This window comes from Ostrinia nubilalis, chromosome 16, assembly GCF_963855985.1.
Source record: "Ostrinia nubilalis chromosome 16, ilOstNubi1.1, whole genome shotgun sequence".
NCBI lineage: Eukaryota > Metazoa > Arthropoda > Insecta > Lepidoptera > Crambidae > Ostrinia > Ostrinia nubilalis.
Genome location: NC_087103.1, coordinates 15,101,195 through 15,107,839, shown reverse-complemented (window position 1 = coordinate 15,107,839; position 6,645 = coordinate 15,101,195). Strand labels below are relative to the sequence as shown.

The window sequence follows — 6,645 nt, the reverse complement described above, 5'->3', positions numbered from 1 at the left end:
GTTTCGAATTTGTCATTTAGCGGCCTTTTAGCTTATAGACGGCAGTATTGTACGAGTATACCACCCTAACACTCAATATCTATGTATTTTCAAACTGAAATTGCAAGGTATTCAAATAGCAATTTATTCTATTGTTTACGCCGAAATGATTTTTGAATTCCACATTTGAATTTCAAATTTCGAGAACACTCGTCCACGCGACAGCTCATTAAACAATCAAATGTCAACTTTAAATCTTTTTTAAATTCGAGTAAGTCCTCCATTGTGAGTGCCGTCATTAGGCGGCCCTCGGGCGCCTTCGGGAGAGTACTCCATTTTTCACAGTGACAGTGACGGCCATGACAGCTTCGAAGTCAATACTAGGTACGGTTGACAAAATATCGAGTGTTTTTGTAATGATCACTTGCGTGATTGTTGATGTGAGACAAATAATTTTACTGATAAATACTAATTTTATTTGTACTTGTCTATAAGAATGTTGAACCCACTCTCATCAACAAAAAAATTAATTTGTTTTGTTGCTGCTTTATGATAAAAACTTCTCATAGGTACCAACCTACGCATAAGCTTGTCAATTCCGTTGTCAATTACTTGTTACGATCATAATGGTTAAAAGACTCGAGTTCTTTAGTTACTGGAGACGTAAAAGTAAACAACTGTACTGCTGTCCAAATAGCCAATTCCACGCATCCTTTTTTGGGCGCAACCTTTTTTCGTCGCATCCATCGCTCGCCATTCTCGCGACAAAATGTACGCGCGATCCGTCCGACCCATCAATTCACTTTGCCGCGCGGATATGTTGCAATTTTCCCGCCTTTTTTCTGACGTTTTACTTTTTTTTTCATTGGCGATGACACCCAGTGTTGTCGTTGGCAGTATTCAGATTTTCGGCCAGTGTTAGTTTCGTTTTAGCTGTGATGAAAGCGGGTATTGTAGGTAGAGAATGAAGCGGTGGCTATGCTAACAGATAAATCGGCGGATTATTTTTGTTCCATTTGAAAGGGGAAAATCTAAATGTAAGCTTTGCGGTTTCCTGAATTTTTAAATTCAAAAATATATTTTTGTTAAGGTCTAGGGATATTAACAACATTAAACCAAAATAATCAATATCCTACTTAAAAGTAAGGTAAGGCTTCCCGAGACTATGATCCTGCATCTAGGTTTCTTTATATTGCGAGTAAAAATTACCTACTTATTTTGTAAGGATGTTTCATTACGAACCTCACGTTACATTTCATCATGGTAAAATTGCTTAAAAAAATGATAATGTGACATGCGATCCTATGCGATTATAAATTAGAGGATCACTTACTTAAAAAATGTTAAGGAAATCAAGTGTCATAGTGCCAGTTAATACTCAAATAAGTCAATGTCCGTCTAAAATTGGACTACAGTTATTTCACACCGACACTGGGAACTGCGCGACAAAGTCTCAAAGTGATGTCCGAGCCATCAATCCACTTCCACTGCGCGGATATTTCGCGATGTTCCTTTTTCGAATTGTGCATCGCCTCTGGAGGGCTACTCCGAACGCTGTTTACGTAGTTTCAAATCTATCTGTCATCGTCGCTCATCTCGATATGCGTGAGAGGGATGGCAACATTTGAAACTTTGGATCACGTTTTTCGGAGTAGCCCTGTTATGATCTAGGGTTATTTCCTACTAGTACAAAAGACAACAGAACAATCAAACATAGGTAATATCATAAGTGGTGACAATAAGGTTCTTTTTGCAACAAAATGATGTCTGATATGCTGGTAAATGTACAGACGGCATCACATCAGACTAGTCATTTTTATTGCAACATAACCCTTATGAGAATTGCATAAGATCCCCTGTGTTTGGCTTAACATGCTGTTGTCTGTACTTTGGAATTTAATTCTCTTCGTCACGTTCACAGTTGTTCTGAGAGTGGAGTGCAAAGCAGAATAGAAATAGCATCAAGCAAAAAGTCGGAATGCCGTGGACATATTTTGCATTTCACCTAAGCATCTGAGAAATTTAGAATTAAGTCAATAAACAATGCACCATGCACGCACATGGCTTCGGCTTTTGGACTTAACTTGCATGAGGCCCTAGTTGTGTTTTAGTACTATCAAAACTGCTCTAGGATACAGTACGAGACTAAACCCACTTCTGCATAGCCATTGACTTTCATTGGTTGGGTTTTTGTGGCGGTCAAGCTGTAAATCCTGGCTACACAGGAGTTGCAGTGGTGGGAACGAGAGGTAGGAATAGTCCCGTTCTGCATGGCCAAGATCTAAAAAATTGTCGTCAATGAAGCCCAGCTATCAAAAAAATAATAGTGTTGCAGCTTAAAACTTAACGCCCCACAAAAAAATCTTTTAATGTAGCTATCAGGCCGATTAGAATGAATAAATTCACACACATTTATTTATTTATTTATTTTTCATGTAAATACACACAGTTTGTCGGCAGAACATAATATCACGATCCACTCGATATAGAAATCGGATCGGTTGCGCAACACATTGAATGACTTAATGTTTGTAAATGTTTTATATTTTTCCATGAATTTAGATGAAAGGTCCAATAGAAGTGAGGATTTGCCGTTTTGATAGATTTACGATATGTACGAGTACTATGTCATAATACTACGATGTTTTTTTTTCACAATTTCTATGGATTTTGTTCACAATTTCAGTTTGTTTTTGTGGCCTTACATCCCATACGTTGACGTAATTATAAGACATAAAGTGGGTATCGAACTATCGAATGACAAAAAAATTAACACGAACGAACGGACCTATTTTGAATTCCATAAGGAAGTATCGAAGTATTTGTTTAATATTAATAGAGTTCATGACAAAAACGATTATGACTTACGGACAACGTAGTATTCTTTGTTGTTTTAATTTTGACTTTCTTAAGGTGCGGAACCCCAAAACAAATGTTATTGTTGTAGAAAATAAAAGACAATGATAAACAAAGTCTGTTTTATTGGCTGTTTGTTAATTTCATAAATTAAATTCTGTTTGTGAGGCACATTTAAGTAATTTTATTACGCTGAAGCTAAATTTCGTTCCGTCTCGTGGTTAATAAATATCAATTTTCCCTTTGTAATGGATCTTCATGCTGCTCGTAATAAATTTTGTGAATGAAAGTTATTTTTATTTTGTGAAAACAAGCGTGGAAATGAATCAAAGACAAAAGAATCGTGTCCAAAACAATATTTGCTACGATGTGCATACTTAATCATATTTTGTGCCCTAAATGTTTGAATAAAACAAACAAAATGTATTTCGTTTTTCATGTTTCTTTGGTGGATATCAAATGAGGGTTTTCGCGAATGAAAGATCCGCTAGATGGCGGGACGTGGATGTGGGGTCTGACTGCTGCGTGATTGGTGGATTTTGACATATCTGTCAATGTCATGTCAAAAATAACCAATCATGCAGCATTTGGATCTCGCGTCTACGTATTGCCATCTGGCGGATTTTTCATTCGTGAAAACCCTCATTGTATGGTTCTGAAAAAACACGATCTACTTAGGTATGAGTATAACGCCCGTATTTACAAACATTACTATGAGGTCCCGCACACACGGTGGACGCACAGGGTAACATGAAACAATCACAGAGCTCTATTCAACTCTGTGCGTTCGATTTGCTGCTTCACTTAAGCAAGCATCGTTTATGAATACTGGCGTCAGTTTTGAGTACGAGTAGGTAAAAATTTGAATCAGAACAATAGAATTCAGGTCGCCTTATAATTGGAAAGTAAAAGTAAAGTAAAAAATGTTTTATTTGACGAAACAGAGCGACATCACATTTACATAAATTACATAAAGAAGATAAACATTGTGCCCTGCTGTCAAATAGGGGCCCGCTCAGCATTAATCGGGGCATGCCATGGGCATGCCTCGACACCGATTTTCAGCGGGTCCCTTGACGTTGCTGCGCCCTACCGCCGAAGGAGAAGCACTCCGTAAAGTACCTGTCCGTCGGCGGGAACACGCAATAAGGGGGCGGCAAAAATGTACCCATAAAAAACAAACACAAAAATCAAATAAAAAATCGAATAAAAAATAATAAAAACAAAACAACAAATTAACAAAACCAACATTTATGCAATCTACGACAAATCAGGGTGGCCATGACCATAAGTCCAATCCAATCGTCGCGACACAACACTATCTCTGTGTTGCAGAGTCCATTGCCAAAGATTAAGAAGAAAGGAAAAAAAAAAACAAAAAAAAAGTAAAAAGTGTCCGAGACATTAAAAACGATCATTGAATAGCCTGCCATAAACCAAACCGAAACCGTCCCACCAGATGCACCGACAGAGGGGCGCCACCATCGTTTAACTCTATAGTTTTTAATAGTCAAAAATTGGAACCAGCGATCCGGCATTGATGGTGGCGCCCCGCCGCCAACGCCACGGATAGGTCACGGTTGGGTCCATACACAAATACAGTGATCTGTGGAATGAATAAAACAAAACACCGTCGTATGATTAAAATTTCTCTCTGACCGCCGCCAGCCAGCCATCATGCCACTTCGCCCCAATCACGCCATACATAAGTGCCACGTAATCACCGTTAAAATACCACCAAGCAACAAATAAACAGAGGAGAGGCGTACTTGTCGTGAGGATACCATGGGTGTGTGTTTTGTGGTAGTGTTTTCGCTGCGACAAAGATGACGCTCTGGCAGTTCGAAAGATCAACGACTTTGATGGTAAGCTACGCTCATTAATCCTCCTCTCTCCGTTCCACATTTAGCCTCTCTCTAATCCGTACGTATATGGTATGTGTAAAATGATGCATTGTGCTTTAGTCTTCCAGGTCCAGTGATGATAATATGTTGAGGAAGCAACCACCATAGCACCATCACACTAAAGCGAGATGGGTCGCTAGGCACCTATGCTGGGACGAAACCATGTAACCCGTGTACATGTTACGTGCATACACTGTAGGTAGGTAAACTTCCAGATTCAGATTCATATTCTTTGAAGATCCAAGAGATGTTTTTTGACGTGTGTTTTAAATGTGTGTTTTACTTCCAGGGCACGAATCGGCGGGGGGAGATCGTTCCAACAACGCGTCGCAGCGAACCTGAAGGAGCCACGAAATGCGACTGTTCGATGCCTCGGTGTGGAGAAAATGTGGGTGCATGCTCGTTTCGGATACTTTCTATGACCATCAGCCCACTCCAACTTATCATACAGATATTTGGGCTTTGCTGCTACAATAATGCCAAACAACATAGTGGCGAGATGCAACCTCCTGCGCGCCTCCATTTTAATAAGGGCTGCAGAGTTTAAGAAGGGGGTAATATGTGTGCGTGGCGGCACAGTAAAACAGAAACGCGCACATGCATTCTGAACTCTTTGAAGCAGTTTCGCTGACCTGGCGAGTAGGCATGGACCATACACTGTGTCACAGTAGTTTAGTTTGGACAGTACAAGAGATTCACAAAGTAATATTCTGAGTTTCTCACTAATATATGGTCTAAGCCTGTACAGCACTTTCAGCCGATAAAAGCAGCTCCTAACACACTCACTGATATGGCTCTCGAAACGAAGGTGGCTGTCAAAAACTATGCCCAGGTTCCTTCAGTCCAGGAAACTGATCCTTTTTAAGTCTTATGCTAGAAAAATAATGCTGATGCTGAAATAACTAGATAATCTTTAGATATTTCAGCAGAATTGTAGTAGGATTTTGATTTACCATCACTTGCTAATATCTTACTTCCATCCGTCCCTAATTGGTTGTGACTTATTCTCGCACCATAACTCAAAGTGTCCCAAAACAGTCGCAGATACAAAAACACGGGCAAAACAAGGAATCGAACCCGGGACCGTGCCAAGTGGGTCAAACGCTCGCTAATGGAGCGCATCGGCTGGCGTTGTCTTCTGTAACTATTTTGTAGTTTGCTTCAAATACTTAACCTCAAATACTTAAGTTTTCATTTTTTTATAACAAAGCACTAAAAAGTTAAGTAGTTGATTTTTATGCTGTTATTTTCTGCAATGTCAATACTTCAGAGTCACATTTTGCTCCGAAAAAGTGGTAAAAAAATAAATTAACTGTAAACTGTCGTAGTAAAAATAATGAGACTACGAAAAAAGGCTCTATCAAATATTATGAGCACAATCTGTTTCATTAATTTTTGAAATCAAAATGTTTCCAACTTTTTCGTATTACCCAGAAAAACGGTAGTATTAAAATCTAATCCCAAAATGAAATACGAAATAGTTTGTACACGTAGGTACGTAACCCGCGTATAATCCGCGGGACGGTACATTTAAACCGCTTTCCGCGTCATTCCCCCGGGACTGATAGCTCGGGCCTTTGTTGCCACTATTTTTAAAACTTCCCCATATTTTGAGCAGAATTTCAATTATACAGGGTGTTTATTTTTTTACTTGGAACAAATTAATATGGCTCAAAATGTTCTAGTGGTCTATGCTAACGGCTTAGGCTTTGCGCCTAGCTTCCAAACACCCTGTATAAGATTCAACCATCGCTATAAGCAGCTGAGTATTCAGCTGTATCAAAACAATACAACACTCGTATTGTACTGTACAGTTAATTAAGTTCCTCGTTAAAACCTCTTTAGTGGATGAAACACGTTAATAACGCTTATTAAAATTTATGGAGGTAAATTAAGTTAAATGTTT

The 6,645-nt window shown here is 39.0% G+C and overlaps 1 long non-coding RNA gene across 1 annotated transcript; it reads left to right on the top strand.

The window, feature by feature from the left end:
* Positions 1 to 4,524: 4,524 nt before the first annotated feature.
* LOC135079187 (uncharacterized) lies at positions 4,525 to 5,264 on the top strand. The gene is made up of 3 exons (XR_010258753.1): positions 4,525 to 4,700; positions 4,800 to 4,938; positions 5,029 to 5,264. It is a non-coding gene; the product is annotated as an uncharacterized LOC135079187 (long non-coding RNA).
* The last annotated feature ends 1,381 nt before the right edge of the window (positions 5,265 to 6,645 follow it).